Raw genomic sequence first — 22,556 nt, forward strand, 5'->3', positions numbered from 1 at the left:
TTGCATGCTCTGGGCAGAATCAAACCAAAAGAAAACAACTGAAGAGAACAAATGGCTGAGGCCAATTAAAGCTTTTGGAAGGTCCCCTCCCTCAGTTTTAGTCTTCTTTTAATAACATGGTTGCCAGATCAGAACAAGTCACAAAGTATCTATAGCATACTTTAATGTCTCCCTTATCTTTCTTTGACAGCCTCAGTTCAGTATGAGCTTTATTCTTCTTAATGCATTCTTTTAAGACTGGGCAACATTTTTTTCATTTTTTTACATTATGTTTTTCATGAATGTCTTACTCTGGACCCTGGTATTGATCTGCCTTGATTGCCATTTCGCTTGAATCTAGAGTTTAGAACACCTCATCAGCTTTCTTGACAGAGCCTAGGTTCTTTTGACCCAGAAAAGTATCCTTCAGAAAGCTTGGCCCAGTATTGTGGGTAATTAATCTACTCACTTTAGCAGCTCTTGTCCTGAGAGTTGTCTGTCTTGATTGGCAAATGAATCTGCAATTTCACATAGACTATTTTGTCTAACTGGACTGAGACCAGACCATACTTCATATCTTGGCGACTTTTCATCCATCCACTGAGGCCATATTGCCACCTACCTGGCCATCACAGGTGTACTCTCTTCTCATCTTCAACCAATTGTCCTCTGGATCACCTAAGCATTCCTGTGACACCCCAGACCAAAACTCCTTTCTGTGGCCACTCAATTAAATGAATTGTTTCCTCCTATTAGAACAAAATCTCTTTGAAGGCAGGAAATGTTTCACATTTGTGAAATCCCCAGGATTTATTGTGATACTTATCACAGAATAAGCCCTAAATACCTGCTTTCATTCATTTATAATCTGTTCCCATTAGAATTTAGTTTTTGTGTCTATAGAATTTTATTTATAAAATTTTATCTTGAAATATACAGCATTCAAAGGACTAGCAGGCTTGGGACATAAACCCACACACTGACTTTACTCTTAGGTGAAATGTGAAAATCTGGTGGTGAGGAATGTAACAGGATGTGACTAGAATATAATGGAACTGAAACAATAGCGAGCAGATGGTAGATAGAGAGGGAGAGCTTCGGGGAGAAGCAGAGGAGGCATGAAATAGAAGCACAGAAACAGAATGAATCACTGTGACAAATTCATGTTGCACTTTGTTCTGAAGGTGGTAATGAAAAGTAAGTTTAAATTTATGGGATGACATTAACCTTTGGAAAACTGTCTCTAGGGCCTGAGTGCCCATGGCAAATGGCTATACACAAAGACTGACAATGATAAAAATATTAGATGAACATATTTTATTCTTAATTAAATAGTTTGTCATTTACAGTGGCATTTATATAGCACTCTTTTTATTAATATGACTTAGTTCTTGTCTCAGCTATAGCTCAATTGGGCCACTCTGACATCTGTGCTGTTCCCAACTTGGTTTATTTCTCTATATTTATTCTTTTGACATGCACAATCTAAGACCAGCTACAGAGCTTGAGGCTAGACCTATGGGAGATTTAAAAAATTCCAAAATACTCTTGATTAGTTTAGTAAGGTTATTACAGGCAAAAAAAAAATCAGTCCTGTCAAATTTTAGTCTGTTGGATTAACTCTATAACTTTATAAATGGTTTTGTTGGTTGTAAATCTCAAGCCTGAGTTAAAAGAGGCTTGATCATCTCTAGCTACTAGCTACAATCTTCCTCTACCTCACTGCCCCTGACAAATTTGCTGTTGATCTGTTCAGCAACTGCCTTTGAATATAGCTGGGCAAAGGTTACAAGGAACGAAGGAAAGAAATAAGAATTTATTAAGTACCTGCTATGTGTTGGGTACTTTACAAATATCTCATTTGATCAGCATAACAAATTTAGGAGGTAAGTGATATTTTGATTCCCACTTTACAGTTGAGGAAACTGAGGCAGACAGAGGTTAAGTGACTTGCCCTAGGTCATACTATTTAGTGTCTGAGGCTGGATTTGAACTTGTGTTCCTAATCATAGCCCTAACAGTCTATCTATTGTGCTATTTCATTCTACAGACCCTAGGAGGTGATGTAATTGAGTAGGTTTGAGTGATTGAGGTACTTCTCTTTTCATTACAAAAATTCACTTTGTAGATCCAATTTATGTGTCAGAGATTTATTTAGGTTAGGTCCCTGAAGGAAATAGTATTTATTGCTTTGAATCAGAGACTCTAAACCCTTTTTGGATCACAGGTACCACTGGCTATCAAAGCCCATCGCTTAGTACATAATATTTTAAATGCATAAAATAAAATACTTATTAATTTCAAGACCATGCATTTTTTCATTTTTTCATTCCTCTTCTATTACTGGTCTTTAATTATATCTTTCATGGGTGCCTCACCCTGGACCCTGGTATTGATCTGCCTTGATTGCCAGTTTGCTAGAGTTTAGGGTTTAGACCAGTGATGGCAAACTTTTTAGAGACAGAGTTCTAGGCTCCACCCCTCCAGACTGAGTGCTGTGCCCTTCCCCCACATGCTGGGTATGCTCTGCCTCCCCCTTTACCCCACACAAAGGAGGGAGGAAGCACTCCCATTGGGCTGCTAGGCAGAGGTACAGGTGAAATGAGGAATGTCCTCAGCAAGTGTAGGGGTGGGGGAAGTAGCTAGAGCGCTACAGTCCCTTCCAGCTCTGCTGCCTGTGAGCCACCCACCTTACCCTCTATGTGCTCCCATTGACTGCTGGGCAGAGGGGTGGGAGATGTGAAAAAAAATGTCATCAGACACTGTGGAGAGGGGGATGGGAGCAGATCTGCCCAAGTCCCTCCACCTTTCTAGTAATAAACTCTTGGGGGGGTGGGGAGAGGGGGAGGCCATATGCCCACAGAAAGTGAAAGTGATCTACCTGCCATCTTTGGCACCTGTGCCATAGGTTTGTCATCACTGCTCTAGGGCCTCACTTTTCTTCCTCTGTAAAATAAAGATGTTGGATTAGAAGATTCTTAATGTCCTGTTCAGCTTTAACAATCTATCAGGATTTAGAGGGGGAGGATGAGAGAATAGCTTCAGAAGCCTTCCCCAAAGCAACTATAGGCTTACAGGGATTACTACTCCATTCCCACCCACCCCTCCCTGCCCCCAGAATTCAAATGTGCTATAAAAGAAGTATAAAAAAAGTTTCCCTTACCTAGTTATCAAGGATTTTTTCTTTTTGTTTATATCTGTGATATTATAGGTGTAGAGAACTCCCTTTAAGAAAATATCCTCTACTAAAGCAGACTGGCAACTCATTTATAATTTACAGTCTTAGGGAAAAGCTCAGAGTCACTGGGAGGTAAAGTGGCTTCCCCTGGGCCACATAGCAAACTATAAATAACCATTAGAAAGAATAATCTGAATCACTAATAATAATAGAAATGCAAATTCAAACAACCTTGTGATTTCAACTATCATCCAATGAACTGAGCAAGGTGACAAAACATTGGAATAGTGAAGGTTGGAGGGATTGGAAGAATATTGGTACACTCTTGCTTTGTTGGTGAAATTATGAATTATTATTTTATTAAACTTTTTGGAAAGCAATCTGGAATTATACAAAGGGAATTATTAAAATGTCTGGACCCTGGGTTTCTAAGGAGATCAATGAAAAATAAGAAAAAATTCATGACTGAAAATTATCTCAATCTCCTCCCATGAAGAGATTCTCTTGTAGCTTATCTTTCTTCATCTACATGCTAGAATGGTCTAGGATTTTCTAGAACATTCTACCTGTGGTTTATTATATAGAATAACATATTATACGTCATAATATAACATAAGATCTGCTAAAGGCATATATTCTATCTTTCTAAGCACTACCTTTCCTTTGTGAATTTTAAAACTACTCCACGCTACTCAGACTGTACTTTAGAAGATTTGATTTAGCTATTTCCTGATTTGTAACAATGGAGATACTTGGTCTAACAGAATCAGGTCTTGGGAACTCTACATTGCTCCACCCTACTTAGTTTAACAAGGTCAGGAATGTCTGCACCCATACTCAAGGATTAAGGATCTAAGAAGATGGCCTTCAACAGACATGTGCAGAAACAGCTGACAGACCTCTGGGCTGTCCTAAGTCAAGCTAAACTAACACTGGTACAGATGAGATGCAGGAAAGTGATGTAAAACCATCTATATAGGGCATGTCACTTCCTCTTTTTGTCCTTTTCCCCAGAGAGGCGGCTCTGGCTGGAAGTGTGCTAAGCGTTCCAATATCTTGGTGTGGTGGCAGCTATTTGTCTGGGTTTTGGCAGTGACTTTGCCCTTAGCTAATTCAGGATCAGGCATCTTGGCTGAGCCCTCTTGGAGTTCAGGCTGATTCCTTCCTCTTTTACTCTCCAAAACCTTACCTTTTAGAGCCTCTAACCTTCCCTCCCGGCACAAGCCAGGTGGGAGAAATCCTACACCCTTTCCTTCTCCCTTCTTAATTTCTTTCCACTATATTAATTAAATCACCATAAATTTCCAGCTGACGGGTATTTTTTTTTTTAATTTGGGATATCCATGGTGACCAATAATTAATATAGTTTAGGATACAATGCTAAAATTATACTTTACACCTTCAAGGCCCAGCTCTAGTCTTAGATACATGTAAGAATCTTCTCCAAAAATCCCAGTCTCTTTCTATCATCCCATCCTCATTTTTATGTGATTATTCTTTTTCCTCAACAAAATGGCAAAGCCCCACCAGGACAGGGAATCAGTTCATAACATTTCATGTGCCCAACATCTAGCTTATAATACTTACAAAACAAAATTTGAGTCGGGGTGGGGAGGATGTTGATAGACTCAGGATCCATAAACTATGTTTATCCTTGAGATAAGTATTTACCAACTGTTTTTTTTTTTGAAACCATCTAAAGCTTTCAAGAGTTTTATGATATTTCCTACACTTCCTTCCAAACCAAACTCCTAGTCATATAACCAATCAAAAAGCCCACTTGTGAATGCTTGTGTAGGAAAAAAGAAAACTATTATAATAAATGTTACCAAAAGTATATTGAAAATATGTGGTTAGTACACAGTACATCTATCTTAAGGAAACTATACTATTGAATAGATATTATCTCCAGTGTGTAATGTAAAAAAATAACTCATAAACATGTATAAACAACAATATAGAGTTCTATTATTTTATAATGGCACTTTATCTACAAGAAACAAACAAAAAAGCATGACAGCAGGAATTTTCTATGTGAACAATTGTATTCAATGAATAGATTGGCTTTTTGCCTATTCAAGGCCTTAGTTAATGTTTCCCATCTTTTGAAGTTCTTCATGTGTCAAATTCTCCATGTAGCCCTTTTAGGCAACCTTCCCCACTCCCATAATCTGGAGAAAGAGATCAATTATTCCTTGAATTTCTCATACTTTGCACTTAATAGCCTCCTCTTTAATGGCAAATTCCCTGAAGTCTGAGACAGCTTTGAGGTCCAGCCTTCCTCCTAATATGTGGGGAAGTAATTTTTCACTGTCCTCATTCCCTTCCCCTAAGTGACTTCTGAGGAGACAGAATTGGCCCCAGCTGGATGCTAGTCCCTCATGCTATTCCTGTTTATGACACCTACTTTCTTTCTTCAGATCATTAGACAGTTCTTATTTACTCCCCCAAATCTCTTTGGGACCAGTCTGTGTTGCTATCCCTTGAAAATAAGCTTTGCCTCAGCTGCATCATATTTATTTGTATAAAAGTCTTCACATTGGATTGCAACCTCTATTTTTGAACATCCATCTTTTTTTTTCCCCCACTGATGATTAAGCACAAGTTTACAGGATATGTCATCTTGAACATTCAAGTATAACGTAAAAATATTTGAATAATACGAGACTGTTCTGCACTCACCAGAAATCCCTGAAGGGAATTGTATATCCTGAATGAATGTTCAAGCTGACATATTCCATAAACTTGTGGATTCAAGTTTTTTATTGTGCTAATTGTTTCTGCTGTGGATACAAGATGGTACTAGTAAATGTTTAACAACTGATTTTCCCCTCCAAAAAGTAACATGTTACACTTGAAGGTTTGATCTGCATTATTTTTTAAATCTGCATTATTAACATTTATCTATGGCTAAACAATTGGCCAAGCAATAAATCAAGTTCGGAGATGTAGCATTTGCCAGTTCCTAAAGTATAAACGCTCATATTGAAACTTTAAGAATGATTTCTCACAAGCAGGTTAAATCTGGCTTCAGCACATCCTTGTGTACAGGGCATGTATTTTTGTCATTGGTTTCTTCTTAACTTCTATTTTCAGCATCCTTATTTCTCTACTGAACCATTCAATATCATCCTTATGCATGATTTTGTGGTGTCTTGATCTTTCGTTTCATCAGCTGTTGGTTCAGCCTCATATTTTTTAACTTTATTTAGAAGTGTTTGGACATGTTTCAATGCTATCTTCCCTTCTGTTTTAATATCTTTCCTGTTGATTTAACTGCTCCATCAGCTGTTGGTTCAGTTTCATATTTCATATAATCTTATTTAAAGATGTTTGGACATGTTTCGATGCTTTCTTCCTCTCTGCTTAATATCCCCCCTATTGATTTATCTATTTTGTGCTAATTTTTAACTGAATTTTATTCCTTATTTTTTATTACTATTACCTATCACTCACTTTGAGACTCTACTTTGATAACAAATCTCCTGAAGTCTGAGAAATCTTTGAGGTTCAGCCTTCCTCCCATTTGAGGAAATTAACTTTTCACTGGACTCATTCTTTGTCCCATAAATAAATTCTGATGAGATAGAATTGGCCCCAGCTAGATACTAGTCTATTTTACCTCAAGCTTGATTTGACCCTAGATACAACTCCAGACACACTGCAGCATCCTGTCCCAGGATCCTCTATTCTTAAGTCCTCTGGCTAAGAACTGCTGCCCCTAGCAATCAATGCTGTATATGGGTTCCAAGGCAGAAGAGTGGTCAGGGCTATGCAATGGGGGTTAAGTAACTTACCCAGAGTCACACAGCTAGGAAGTGTCTGAGGCCAAATTTGAACCCAGGACCTCCCATTTTTAGGCCTAACTCTCAGTCCACTGAGTCATCTAGTCACTTCCCAAGTTGATATTTGCTGCCTGTTGCCATAGAATGATGGGATAAAGGCAAACGTAGTTCACATTCATGGAACACTGCAGCACCGACAGGGACATTGTTGAATGGATCAAAGAACTCAGGCTGGTAGGATGGGTGGTACAACTCTGCAGAAGTTTAGGGAAGACTGAGAGAGGGATGGAGCCCTGAATGAGATAGTATTAAGGATTATAAGTTAGATATTGCTGCTATTCATTTATTAGATTGTTTTTTCCTTAGGCTTCTTAGCATCTTTACCTAAGGAGACAGCTGCATTTGCTTAATTTTTGCAAATAAATCCCATTTAAGGAAATCTGGAGAGTTTGTGAGTCCTGGGAGAAAAATGTGTAGTCTTTCATCTTATTGGTCACATTATGTGCAAGAATCCTTCCATTAATTACAAAAACTTCTTGAGAAAAGGGTCTGTATCTACTCTATATCTGTATCCTCAGCCACTGGCATTATGCCTTGTACGTAGCTGTAGGATAATATTGAATTGTTCCCACTGTCACTCTTCCATAGCTTCCATAGCCTTTGACCTGGCTGCCTGTGAAATCTGCTGTAAATATCCTTTGGTAATTAAATTGGCAAATTTAGTCATTACATGTTTTGGAGTCCTATACATGAGACTTCTCTCTAGTAGAAAGGATTCTAGTAGAAAGGATGCAAGGATTTGATGAGTCCATATTTTCTTCAGGTCTTCCACAACACTTTGTTTTGTAGACATCTAATGTTTTTATCTCACACTGGCAGAGCTGATAGAGCAATGGATTGAGACTTAAGGAGACCTGAGTTTGAATCTTGCCTCTGACACTAGCTGTGTGACCTTAGGGAAGTCACTTAACCTCTGTTTCCTCATCTGTAAAATGGGAATAATAATAGCCCCTACCTCTCAGGGTTGTTGTGACAAGCAAATGATATAATAATTGTAAAGCGTTTATCACAATGCCTGGCACACAGCAAATGCTATATTATTAAACATATTTTTATGATATATTATTAAATGCTAGATATTATTTTTATGACAATTATTATTACTTCCTTAATTCTCAGTTTCCTTGTTAATGAAATAGGGATAATAATCCCTATAGTATTTATCTTCACAGAGTTGTTGTGAGGACCAAAAAAGATAATATATATAAAAAGCTTTGCAAATCTTGGTGTTCTAAAAATGGCTATTTTTTTATGTATTATAACTATGTGTGTTGATTTCTTACTTCTTTACTAGACTGGATAGTTCCTTGGGTCCAAGAACTCTGACTAATCCAAAATTTACATTTCTCACAGTGCCTAGCACAGTAGGTACTAAATGAATGTTTTCTTTTATCTGACTCAATACAGAAAAGATTAGGTTGGGAACCACTCTTCTAAAAGAACATGATCTGGACTATTGTTGGCAAGACCAGTCATTCCAAACAGTGAACAGTTCTCCCTTTTTATCTCACCTTTCACCTGTAAAAACTGTATTATTCCTCTGTTGATCTGAGTTCTGTCCTACCATACACTAGAGAGAACCAAGAATTGGCATCAAGAGATCATTTTCTCTTATTTACATAGTATTTTGAAAGTTTAAAAACTATAGCCCCAGGAAGTAGGTAATATGCTATATTACTATGCCCATTTTACAGATGAGAAAACTGTGACTCTGTCCAGGTAAATAATTTATCAAGGTTTACCCAGTTAGTAAATACCAGAGCCAGAATTTGAACCCAGGTACCTGGAATCATGGTCCAGTATTTTTACACGATGTCACGAAGCCCTGAGAGTTTGGGTGCCAGTGCCAAGCTAATAACTTAAAAAAGAAACAAATTATAATTTCCAAATGGTAAGCACAAAAGAAAAGAATAAGAGACCATAAAAAGTCACCCTTGCCTCACCAGGACCAGCTACTTCATCCAGATGAAATGAAAAATTTCTTATATTTAAAGAACTTGACCTCTCTGGATCCCATTTCCCTCATTTACAGTAGCATTGGACTACAAAAAAGGATATTGCTCACACGCACCCAACTCTCCTTTCTCGGCTCACGTCTAGTTCTGAACCTCTTCCATTTGTCTTGCTCTCTTCTCTAGGTTACAACTAATATTTCTGTATTGTTGGCTGTGAACTAATTTCTAGGAAATAAAATAAAGGATCTCATGCTGAGCCAAGGATACCTAAGTAGGAAAGATGCTTTCCTTGGTACTTTACAGTTACTTCTTAACAGAGAAAATTCTGGTGATACACAGTCATTTCAACACACATACTTCCTGCTCTATTAGCATCTGCAAGCACAGACAGAAAGCGTTTACAGAGGGTGGAAACATAGGAAAGAACACTGAAGATAGAGGCAACTAGCAAGCCAATTAGAAGCCTGTGTGAGCCTGAGTTTGACTCATCTCTCTGCTTACCTCACAGAATTATTTGTTCAGGGTATCTTTTTAATTTCCTCTATAAATAGCAGTCATTTCAGTACTTTGCAATTATGCTTTCACTGGAATTAGATTTGTTTTTCCAAATGAGCACAGGAAGTTATTTTTGATTATTTTCTTTTAAAAATTCAATACTAACAATACAGCAATTTGAAATACATATCATTTCTTCCTGATTTCGGAGGAGCTCAGTAGGTTTTAAAGCTGATGTTATTTAGCAGAATTGCCAACCCAAATGCACATCAAGGAACTTCTTGTCCTTTATTTAAAGGGGAAAAAACATAATAGGGTTTGGGGAATTTGTAAAAGTTGAAGTTTACATAATCGCTGACAGAGCCTGGAAATTCTTCTGCTAAAGAAATCGGATGGAGTCTGACTTTGAAAATCAAAGGAAGGAAGGAATTTCAGAAAGGCAGGGCTGACCGTGGGGTTAATCCAGGATATCAGGCCAGGCTCAGAAGGAAAGTCTTCCAAAAGTTACCCTGAAGTAACCTGAAACACCCCAACCCCAAATCCACAGGATGTCCAATTTGCTGACCTGAATCATCCAGGTCCTGAAGCCAATTTGAACTCTGGAGATTCTCCAAAGCTGGGATCCAAACTTTTCAGGTCAGAAAATTACTATCCTTCCATCAATCAGTCAACAGATACTTATATTCCTAGAGTGTGCCAGGTCCTGTGCAAGTACAAAGAATGAGACAATTCCTTTCTTGCCATGAGCTTTCATTCTAATAGAGAAGACAAGAAGTCTGTATAAAAATATATGCAGGTAATCAATACAAATTATATGCAAAGTAAAGAAAGTCAAAGTAGTTTGGGAGAGAGGATACTAGAATTTGGGGCACCAGGAAAAAAAAAGCCCTAATGAAGAAGGCAGTACAGTGGATAGAGTACCAGGCCTGGATTCAGGAAGGCCTGAAATCAAATCCTGATTCAGACACAGCTGCATGACCCTGGGAAAGTCACTTAGCCCCATTGGCCTCAGTTTCCTCATCTGTAAAATGAGCTGGAGAAGAAATTGGACAATAACAGCAGTATCTAGAACACTAAAAATGGAATCAGAAAGAGATAGACACACAAAAAGCAACTGATCAACAACATGAAGAGGATGGTGTATGAGCTTCTGTTTAAAAGAAGAGGGGAATCTCTCAGGCAAAGGTAAAGGAGTACCTTCCAGGCATGGGGAACAACTGTGAAGATACAAAGATGCGGTCCTGGGTGTAAGAGCAGAAAGATCAGCTTAATTGAGTTATCAAGATCAGGAATGAGAGTTAATGTTCAGTGAGGCCAGAAAGATGGCCCCAAGTTGTTAAGTCTTAAAAAAATGAACAGAGGGGTCTATATTTGATCCTCAAGGCTATAGGAGCCCACTGGTGTTGGTTAAGTAGAAGAATCACATGGTCTAATATGCACTTGGGAAAAATCACTTTTGAAGCACTATGTAGGATGGTCAGGAGCCAGGAGAGACCGGAGGCTTGAGCAATAATCTAGGCAAGAAGCAATGGGGGTTTGAAAGGAGACAGTAGTTATGTGAGGGAAGGGAAGAGTCAGACATAAAAGATGTTGTGAAAGGAGAAATAGAGAGATACAGCAACTGATTGGTTACGTGGGATGAGGAAGAGTGTAGGAGTCCAGAATAATACAGAGATGAATCTGAGATACCAGAAGAATGGTGGGGAGCTCACTAGAAATAAGGAAGGTTTGAAGAAGGGAGAATTCAGGAGTTTATGGAGTTTAATTTTAGACAAGTTGAGTTTAAAAGATCTTCAGGACATCTAGTTTAAAATCCAGAAAATTGTTGAGGTGGGACTGAACCTTGGGAAAGAGACTGGCACAATACACACACACACACATATAAATTATCATTTCCATGTGAAGGAGATGATAATTAAACCCCTGGGGGCTGATGAAGTTACCAAGAGATAGCATAGAAGAGGCCCAGGAATGTAGAGGGTCCCATACAGAAACTTTTTTGCTGTTGTTTAGTTGTTTCAGTCATGTCTGACTCTTTGTGACCCCATTTGAGGGTTTCTTAGAGAACTGACATGGTTTGCCATTCCCTTCTCCAGCACATTTGACAGATGAAGAAACTGAGGCAAATAGGTTTAAGTGAATGACCCAGGGTAACAAGGCAAATATTTCTGAGGCTAGATTTGAACTCAGGAAGATGAGACTTCCTAATTCCAGGATGGATACTTTATCCACTGCACCTCCTATCTGCCCCTGTACAGAACCTAGAATATATTTTATGGTCTTCTCTGGGAAAACTACTCCCCAGAGAGAAGTATTTTACTTTATAAATATGTAAATGACTGACAAGGCTAGATTTGCATTTTAATAAGAGCCAAAGTCTTAAACCAAAGGAATGAAGCTATAAGGGTAAAAATTAAAGTACTACTATTCCATGAAGATGTGGTAGGATGTTTTCTGTGCTCTGCTGATGCTTACTTTATATAGGTATATCTAGGGATAAAGATAGTGCAGAAGATCTTTTAAAGCAAAAGCTCTTAATCTAAAATTTTTTTGATGTTTTGTAACTGTTTCGATATAACTGGTTTCTATTAGAATAGTAATGGAACCAAGCTTTCTAAAGGATACTTTTCTGGGTCAGAAGAACCTGATATCTTTCAAGAAAGCTAGTAAGATGGTCTAAACCAGTGATGGGGAACCTATAGCATGGGTGTCAGAGATGCCACACAGAGAACTCTCTGTGGGCACCTGACTGCCCTCCCTCCCAAGTTCATTACTAGAAAGGCAGAGGGACTGTGGGGGAGATTGTTCCCTTTCCCCTCACCACCACATCTTATGATATTTTTTCACATCCCCTGCCTCTCTGCTCAGCAGCCAATGGGAGTGCCCAGGGGGTAAGTTGGGTGGCCAATAGGCAGCAGAGCTGGAGGGGAGCAGAGCATTCAGGCTATTCTCCTTCCCCTCTCTACACTCATTGAGGACATTCCTCACTTCACCCACCCCTCTGTCTAGCAGCCCAATGGGAGAGCTTCCTCCCTCCCTTGTGTGGGGTAAGGGGGCAGGGCATGCCCAGCACCAAGTCTGGGGGGGTACAGGAGGAGCATGATATAAGGTCTGGGAGGTGGAGTGGGGTTAGAAAAGGTTCAACATCACTGCCCTAGAGAGAGAGAAAACTTGCCTGATTTGCCCAAGGTCATGGAGCCCAAGGTCATGGAGGAAGGTTCATTCAACTCTGACTGATACTGTACTGAAGCTGAGGTAGAATTATGTGAACCCCAAATGTCATATGGTTAGAGCAGAAATAGTCCTTTGAGAATAACTTGGCCACTCCTCTAATTTATGGAGGAGGAAACAAATGTGTAGAATTAATAGAATACTAAGTGGAAATCGGAGCCCAAATTCCCTGGCTACCAGAACAATGCTCTTTCTGTCATGTTACTGGTTTGTAGCTTTCTGAAATATAGAGACAGCTGAGTAGCACAATGGATAGAGCACTGGGCCTGGAGTCAGAAGAACTGAGTTCAAATCCAACTCAGATATTTACTAGCTAAATGACTCTGGGCACATTGTTTAACTTCTGTCTTTCTTAGTTTCCTCAACTGTATCATAATAGCATTTACCTCATAGTGTTATTGTGAGACCAAATAAGACATCTGTAAAGAACTTAGCACAGTGCCCAAAACATAGTAAGTGCTTAATAATGCTTATTCCTTCTATCTAAGAAGAAATTCAATCTCTTGACTCAAGAAATGAGATACAAGTGCAAAAGGACTTTTTCAGTCTTTTCCAGGCATATTGTGACTTCATGATCAGGAACCCCAAGGGATGTCACTCAATAGACTCTTTAGGGGAAAATGAGTCTGGGTCTGGGGAAAGAACTGGGTGATAGAAAGTCAACATTAGCCCTAATCTCCACTTGTTCTCGCTCTCACTTGGCAATCCACTTCACTAGCAGCAGATATTATTAGTGATGGGACTATCTTACTGGGCTGTGTCTCTTTATCCAAAGGTACTGAAATCAAATTGATCCCCAAGATTCCTGCCCTAATCCCCAGCCTTCACTATACAGCCAGTGAATTCCCCTTCTCTACCCTAGGATCTGACCTACCTCCTTCCTAGAAGGGTACAAGCTCAGTCAGCCCCTCTATATTTCTTAACTTAATTTCTATGAGTTAAGTCTTAGATGTGATTGGAGAGGGTGGAGAACTTCTTCTAGAACCTCCACTTAGGGTGATAGTCCAAGTGAGCCATCTCTTCATTTACTTCTCTTATACTTCCCTGTACTTCCCAATCAATCTCCATTGTCATTCAGTCCTTTCTCTTGCATTTGACTCTTTGTGACTTTGTGACTCTTGGCAAAGACACAGGAGTGGCTTGTCATTTTCTTTTCCAGATCATTTTACAAATGAGGAGACTGAGGCAAACAAGGTTAAGTGTCTTGCCCAGGGTCACTCAGCTAGTAAGTATATGAGGTCAGATTTGAACTCAGGAAGATGAGTCAGTCTTCCTGACTCCAGATACTGCACTATACTCACTGTACCACCTACCTGCCCCAATCACACTCCAGGAACCTTTTATCCCACAAGATCACACCAACCCTGAAACTCATACCTCATCAGTACTCTCTGACCTTGGGGCTCCTTGAATTAGAGGGTTCAGTGGAGAGATCCCTCCCCAACAGCCCCTTAAGTCGGGCTCTTGGATCAGTCATCTCTGGCTACAGGAACTTACAAACCTCTTTTCTTTTAGTTCTATGTATGCATGTGTGTGTGTATCTTCCCTGATTAAACTACAGGTCCCGTAAGAGCAGAAACTGTTTTTGTTCCCCCTCATTTTTGTACCTGCAGCACTTAGAGAGTCTGGCATATAGGAGGTATCTAATCAATATTTATTGACCGATTATATTCCAATCATTAGCAAGTCTCAGTAATACCTCTGTGATCATTATCCAATGCAATAATATACTGTAAAGTACTTTACTATTTTTAAAGCACAATACCCATGTCATTATTATATTTTCCTTTTTTTGTTTCAGGATTTTAGTTTTCTTGCTAGTTAGTACCTCTTTGAGCTAGTTAGTACCTTCATGAATTGACATCTGAGGTCAAGGGGTTTCATTGTTAGATTTTTCTTTGGATTTTGTTATCTGTGAATTTTAGTTATTTTTATTGCTTTTTATCTTCTTACATTTTGGTTACTCTCCATAATATATAGATTGCGGGATATTTAAAGTCCTTTTCATTAGATTTGTAAGACTGTAGGAAATAAATTCTCTCCAACTCTTTTTAGGTATATGCTGTCTCTGGCCAGGAGCTTGGAATTCCTATTTTTTTAAACTTTAGTCCAGAAATAGAAATCTTTTTTCCAGGCACTCCTTTAAAAATAAGCAGTTAGACACATCCCAAATCTCATCTGAAACCTTATTTTTCAATTCGCAGCAGGGCTGAAAACATTATGTATATACTTCCAGGTTTTAGTTTTTTTTTTTTGCCTAAGACTTTTTAGATTCCTTTCTAGATTTCTTCTGGCACACATGAAAATCACTCCCAAAATTATATTTTTCTGGTTTGACAAATCATGATCTAAGAAAACAGCAGAATTCTTCCCTGTTGCTATCAGAATGTCATAATCTGACTCACCAGGGATTTATCAACCATGACTTTCCCTTCTCCCTCTCACCTTTACTAGATGGTTTCTCATTTGAGAGCCCCTGTGGATATATCTGGACAAACAGCTGCTTCTTCCTCACAGGGAATAGTTCTTTCCCAACTGGGAAGAGTCTTGGATCTGATTCTTAGCTCCAGTGAAAATAGTCCTGATGAGAAGTAATGAACCCTCAATTAAGATGGTAACTCTGGGATTGGAGACAAGGGGAAGATGGGAGCAAAATCATGGAGGAGGAGAAGACTTGGGGTGAACTCCAAAGTGAGGAGTTAAGGGAGAATATGAGATTTTGAACTGGACTACTCAAGGTTGGTGGTGCTCTCAACAGAACTAGAGTAGGTCTGAAGAGGAGTGGATTTGGGATAAAAGAGGGTGAGTTTTACTTAGAACATGTTCATTTGAGATAGACAGATACATATGTATATATGTATATGACAGAGAGACAGAAAGAAGGGGGGGGCAAGAGAGGGAGAGAGAGAGGCAGAGAAATAGAGAGAGGTGTATCAGTCCAGAGATAACACCTACTATGTGCCGGACACTGTGGGGGTAACAACAAGCAAATATATACAAAGAAGTTAGAAGTTTTCCTGCCTCTAGTCTTTTCCCTTCCCCATCCATTGTCCTCTACACAGCTGACAAAGTGATATTGAGAACTTAGAGATCTTACATGATTACTCTGCTACTCACTAAACTCCAGTGGGCCCCTACTACCTCTGCAATAAAATACAAACTTCTCTGTTCAGCATTCACAACTGGTTCCAAGCCTACTGATTTATCAGTCTTTGGTCTGCCTAAACTGACTTTCTTGCTTTCCCACACACATGATATTCCAGTTTCCATTTCCCATTTCCATGCCTTACACAAGTTGTCCGCCATGTACAGAGTATTCCTTCCTCACCTCTGCTTCTTAGAATTACTCGTTTCCTTCAAAGCTCAGCTCAAACCCACCTTCAACATGAGGCTTTTGTGGATTCCTCTAGTATCTACTGCCTCACTCTAATTATCTTGTGTTTAGTTTAGAGATATGAACATACTTCCACTTGAATATGCTGCCTCCTGCAATAAATATAAAGTCCTCGAGGACAAAGACTATTTCATGTTTGTTTTTTTATAAACAACACTTTGTATAGTGCCTGGCACATAGTGGGCACTTAATAAATGCTTGTCAATGATTGATTACAATACAAACTGTTTAAATACTGTGGTACTTAGTTCAGCTTCCTGCATCATCTGTGGACATGTTGCTATTCATTAGAAGTTTAAAAATCATGAAAATTATCTATGAAAAAATACTCACTCCATATATTCTTTTTTTATAGACAAGAAATCTCAATTCTATTTTTAAGGAATTCCTGGATAGTTCAAGTCATTTCTGGAATACAAATAACAGGGCAGCTATGGGCAGAGTTGTAAAGTAGAATCTAAGCGTCCCTCTAATTGGTACAGTCCTCATTTCCACCTTTCTGTCTCCCTCATATCCCTTTTCCCTCCATCTCCATGTGTTCATAGCCTATCTTGTCTTCACATGTGTTCATTTTTGTAATATTGATGTTTAATATATTTTTTCTTCTGCTTCTGCTTATTTAACTTTGTGAAATTCAAGTGTCCTTATATGATTCTTCAGAATCATCTATTTCCCCCTGTTTTTATAGCACAATAATATTCTCTCACTTTCAGAAACAACGTATTCAGCCATTCTCCAATGGATGGGCAGGGCTCTTCATTGTCTTGCTCTTTGCACATGAGAACCTTTCTCTCTTTCCTTTCTTGTATCCAAATTGGCCTTTCCTATTGCTTGTCTTAAGGCTTGTTAGGCAGGTAATTTGACCGATAGGAACAGGGTTGTTCCTGTCAGATCACATTTATATTTTAACAAAGGCAATCTATAATCTAAAAAGGTCATTAATTATGAGAATTTAACAAATGGTGGTCTATAGCTAGTGTGAGGAAAAATTTTAGGGAGGCTTGGGTTGGAGCAGAGCACCTTATTCTCCTCCCACATCTGTCTTTCAACAAAATGAGTTGTGGGGAAGATCTATTTATTTTCATTACAAGTGAAAAGCCACATGTCCCTAGACCAATATGCTCCTTGCAATCTCATAATCTTTTCAAATGAAATTTTAGTTGCTTGCTTTTAAGCATTTCATACCTTTGGTTTTCTGGGCTAATTCCCATCACCTGTTACTTAAAGTCCACGTGACAACATTGTGGTAAAAAAGAATAGAAGCAGAAATTGGGTTGAAAAAAAAAAACCAATTGCAGTGTCTAGTTTTTCTGTTTCCTGATTCTTGGGAACTCTGAGTGTTTCCTTTTTTGCTCATTTCCTTATCTATACTCCTCCCCCCTCCTAACACTCAGAGAATTATCTTGGTGCAAAATTTTGAAGTTAACCAGTTTGTTTTCATTGTGGGCTTTCCTTCTTTACTCTTTTCCTCACTTGGGAAGACTTCCTTTTCAGGGGATAACTTTGTTTTTTCACATCTGCTTTACTTCCTAGCTCTTAAAAAAGAATCTTAGGAATTGATTTAATATCAGTTATTTACATCTTGGTATTTAAAAAATACAGTGGATGTTTCTTCTCCTAGACTATGTAAACCTTTGGCAAATAATTTGAGGTGGATTTTTTTTTTTAAGGGAATGTCAGATGTTAGTTTGTGAGTCAGTCAGATGGGAAAGCCAGTCAAATTATTTGGGAAGTTCCTTCCCAGAACTTCCCAAGTGAGATCCTGCTTGAAGTGGTGAGGTAGGGCATTAGATTTAGAGTCGGCAAGACTTGGGCTCAAATCCTGCCCCAGAAACGTCCTAGTCAAGGGACTTGGGCAAGTAATTTAACCTCCTTGTAGCTCAGTTTTCTCATCTGTCAAATAGGGTTGGAAGGTGGATTTAGTGGTTTCTAGAGCTCTGTATACCTTTAAATCCATAATCTTATGTTCAAAGAGGTACCATAAAGAAGGGCTCAGATATAGGGAAATATTCTTTCTGGAACAGAGGTTCTAACCTGGGGTCCATGAACTTGTGCTGTTTTTCTTTTCTTTTTTATATTTTGATAATGATTTGGATAGTTCATTTCTTTTGTGTTTCTCTGTATTTTATGCATTTAAAAGCAATAGTCTGAGAGGGGGGGCCCACAGGTTTCACTAAACTGCCAAAAAATAATACACAAAAAAGGTCAAGAATCTCTTTTATAGAATAACCTATAATACTTAGCACTTATATAATGCTTTTAAAAATGCATTTTAACCAAATGACCTCTTTCAGCTTTATGTGACTTAAGGGAGGTTCTACCCTACTCATTATCCACATTCTAGAAATGAGGAAACTGAGGCTCCAAGAGACTATGTGATTTACCCAGCAACATTAAACAGCAGTAAACGGTAGAGGTGGATGCTTGGTTTTCTTGATTCTTGAGTGATTCTACATCCATAAGGCCCTACTAGGGAAGTTACATGTTCTTTGTAATGTGAAGTGTTCCATTTTGGTGATGAATTGAGAAATGTAAGCATAGCAAAGTATTAATCTGGCATCTAGCAAAAGAAATGGGACTCACAGGATTCATTCCATTAAATGCTAAGAGACCAAATTAGGAGGGAGAACAGAGGACACTATCTGCTTGTGTGATATGGGGAGTAATGCAGAGGAAATGAGTTTGGTTTAGTAGAGTTGGGGGAGAATGGGGAGGGGTTGGAGAGGAAGGAAATAGGACAGAATCTGCAGAGAATGAGAGGGGATTATATCTAAGAGTACAGGAAAGGGAAGGAAAGAGGAGGAGAAGAAAGGGAAGGGAAGGGAAGGTGACCTCTATTTCTAACTTGTCTGAATGGGTTAGCTATCTTTATTTCTCAGGATCCTCAAAGCTGAGAGGCAATGTTTCCTCCTACTCTCCTATTATGTGCTTGTATGACCAGTCGACGTCTGCAGATTGCTTTAGGTAAGAGAAGACCCATGTAAACTAAAAATGCCTTCATCAACCTCATCAAGGCACATGGTTGAAATGGACACTTTGAAAGCTCTGCTAAGCAGCATAAAGTAATGAGAAAAGCATAAGACTGGATTCAGGAGATCTGATTCTATCTCTGGCTCTGCTATTAATTGTATGATGTATGTCGATAGATCAACCAAACCTTAGATTTTGCTGAACCTTTGCAATTTCCCAAGCACCAGATTGGTTCTTAGAATCAATATAGCCGAACTGTTACTTGATCTAAGGGCTTTCTTTCTCCTCTGCATGATGTAACTTCTAAAGTAGAGTATGGAACTTGGGAGTCAGAAAGACCTGGGACAAAATCTTGCCTCTGACACTTAACAGTTGTGCAAATATGGAGAAGACACTTAACTTCCCTGATTATTGTTTTTATGATTTGTAAAAAAGGAGATTAAAATACCTATAATACTTACCACAGAGATATTAAATTATTTGTCTGGAGTCAGAAAACCTGGGTTAAATTTGGCCTCTGAGGCTTGTTACTGGAAAGACATTGGACAAATTAATTTCTCTGGGCTTCATATTTTTTTTGAACTAGATTGGCCTAGAGGACCCTTATAGCCCTAAATCTATGATCTTATGATTGTAATCAAGATAAATGGCCAAAAGCAGAGCAAAATCTGAGATTTAAAGAAGATGGACCCAGGAGGGGCAGATGGAACATTCTGAGGATCTGTGGGGGATGGGAGAGAGTTCCAAGTGCAAAGAAGCAGTTGGAGCCAGAAAAATTTATTTTCTGGTCTTGAACTCTGAGAAAGAGACAGCTAGGAGAAACTCTTCCCAAACCCTTTTGTCTGAACAGTATCGAAGAAAGTTCTTGCCCAATTGAAGACACCTGCTGGTTTAAAGACTACCTTTCCCTTAGAGGAAAGTCAAACCATTTTTCTGGAGAGACTTTGGATCAAGCCTTCAACAGTTGCTAGAGAAAAGATATCAGGGACCTCCATATCTGTCCTCTCCCCTCTCCCGTCTTCCCTTCAAAATGAAATTAAATACATTTAGTGACAACAACATTGGGTTAGAGTCCATGTAATAGAAAGGGGAGCTTTAATTCATCAAGTATTAGAAAGCTGAAAGAACTCAACTTACTTTTGAGGCTGGGCTGTGAGACTCCATTAGGAAACCTGCTCAACTCCAAGGGGAGGGGGCAGGAAGTGTGACACAGAAACCAGTCCTAAACAACAGCTGCTCTAAGGTTCCTTCATCTCTCCAGTTCCCCTTGCTATTACATGATCCATTATATATTATGGGCCATTAAAGTTGATGCTCTAGTATTTATTCACAGAAGAAAAGAACTGAATCCAGAAATACAAAAACAGAGTTGCAGTTAATCAGAAGTACAAATAAGAGATTCTATCTAGCCTAGACAACATTGTTCTTAAACTTAATAGGTAATCTAACCCTTTCTTGAAAGTTCCCCACTTTGTGTCTGATTCCCATGATTCTTTCTCATCCATAAGCCCATGCCCAGTTATATTGCTGTTCCCTTTTGGCTACCCAAAGAGGGTTACGATTCATGTAGAGAAATACCATCCCTCTCTCCTTTGATATGAGGACCCAATTTCCTGGTCTCCCTGGCTTCCTTCAAGTTTCAGCTCAAATTCTGCCTTCTGCAAGAGGCCTTTCCAAGTCCCTTTTCATCTTAATATTTTTCCTCTGAGGCTACCCCCCATTTTATCTTGTGTATATCTTATTTGTACACAATTGTTTGTGTACTGCCTCCCTCATTAGATTAAGATCTTTTAAAAGCAGGGACTGATTATTGGCTCACTTTGTATTTCCATGACTTAGAACAATGTCTGGTCTACAGCAAGTGTTTAATAAATTCTTGTTGACTGGTTTGACTTTCTCCCATATTGGTACTCCAGATTAAGTTGTTTGTATTGGTCTAAAATCCCTAATTTGTATTTAGTCCTTAGGGAACCTTGTTTGTTTGTTTGTTTGTTGTTTGTTTGTTTGTTTGTTTGTTTGTTTGTTTGTTTGTTTGTTTGTTTCTTTCTTTCTTTCTTTCTTTCTTTCTTTCTTTCTTTCTTTCTTTCTTTCTTTCTTTCTTTCTTTCTTTCTTTCTTTCTTTCTTTCTTTCTTTCTTTCTTTCTTTCTTTCTTTCTTTCTTTCTTTCTTTCTTTCTTTCTTTCTTTCTTTCTTTCTTTCTTTCTTTCTTTCTTTCTTTCTTTCTTTCTTTCTTTCTTCCCTTACCTTCTGTTTTGGAGTCAATACTGTGTATTGCCTCCAATGCAGAAGAGTGGTAAGGGCTAGGCAATAGGGGTCAAGTGACTTGCCCAGGGTCACACAGCTGGGAAGTGTCTGAGGCCATATTTGAACCTAGGACCTCCCGTCTCTAGGACTGGCTCTCAATCCACTGAGCTACCCAGCTGCCCCCTCTTTTTTTTTTTGAAAATTTTATTTAATTAGTCAATTTAGAACATTATTCCTTGGTTATAAGAATGATATTCTTTCCCTCAATCCCCTCCCCCCCTTCCTGTAGCTTACGGGCAATTCCATTGGGTTTAAATGTGTCATTGATCAGAATCTATTTCCATGTTGTTGATTTTTGCACTAGGATGATCATTTAGAGTCTACATCCCCAATCATATCCCCCTCTACCTATGTAATCAAGCAGTTGTTTTTCTTCAGTGTTTCTACTCCCACAGTTTTTCCTCTGAATGTGGATAGTGTTCTTTCTCATAGATATCCCTCCAAGTTGTTCAGGATCACTGCATTGCCACTAATGGAGAAGACCATTACATTTGATTGTTCCACAGTGTATCAGTCTCTGTGTACAATGTTCTTCTGGTTCTGCTGCTCTCAGTCTGCATCAATTCCTTGAGGTCGTTTCAGTTCACATGGAATTCATCCATTTTATTATTGCTTTGAGCACAATAGTATTCTATCACAAACATATACCACAATTTATTCAGCCATTCCCCAATTGAAGGGCATCCCCACATCTTCCAATTTTTTTGTCACCACAAAGAGTGCAGCTATGAATATTCTTGTACAAGTCTTTTTCCTTATTATCTCTTTGGGGTATAAACCCAGCAGTGCTATGGCTGGATCAAAGGGCAGACAGTCTTTTAGTGCCCTTTGGGCATAGTTCCAAATTGCCCTCCAGAATGGTTGGATCAATTCACAACTTCACCAGCCATTGCCCAACATTAATGTCCCGACTTTGCCACGTCCTCTCCAGCATTCATTACTTTCCTTTGCTGTCATGTTAGCCAATCTGCTAGGTATGAGGTGATACCTCAGAGTTGTTTTGATTTGCATCTCTCTGATTATAAGAGATTTAGAACACCTTTTCATGTGCTTATTAATAGTTTTGATTTCTTTAACTGAAAATTGCTTATTCATGTCCCTTGCCCATTTATCAATTGGAGAATGGCTTGATTTTTTGTACAACCGGTTTAGCTCTTTATAAAGCTGAGTAATTAGACCTTTGTCAGAGGTTTTTGTTATGAAAA

General features: G+C 38.7%; 1 long non-coding RNA gene across 1 annotated transcript; it reads right to left on the reverse strand.

The window, feature by feature from the left end:
• Positions 1–862: 862 nt before the first annotated feature.
• LOC103095738 (uncharacterized) lies at positions 863–20,296 on the reverse strand. Its single transcript, XR_008911095.1, has 4 exons — positions 20,185–20,296; positions 15,129–15,264; positions 2,861–2,925; positions 863–1,495 (listed from the first exon to the last, which is right to left on the reverse strand). It is a non-coding gene; the product is annotated as an uncharacterized LOC103095738 (long non-coding RNA).
• Between the last annotated feature and the right edge of the window lie 2,260 nt (positions 20,297–22,556).

Source organism: Monodelphis domestica, chromosome 4 (genome assembly GCF_027887165.1).
Source record: "Monodelphis domestica isolate mMonDom1 chromosome 4, mMonDom1.pri, whole genome shotgun sequence".
NCBI lineage: Eukaryota > Metazoa > Chordata > Mammalia > Didelphimorphia > Didelphidae > Monodelphis > Monodelphis domestica.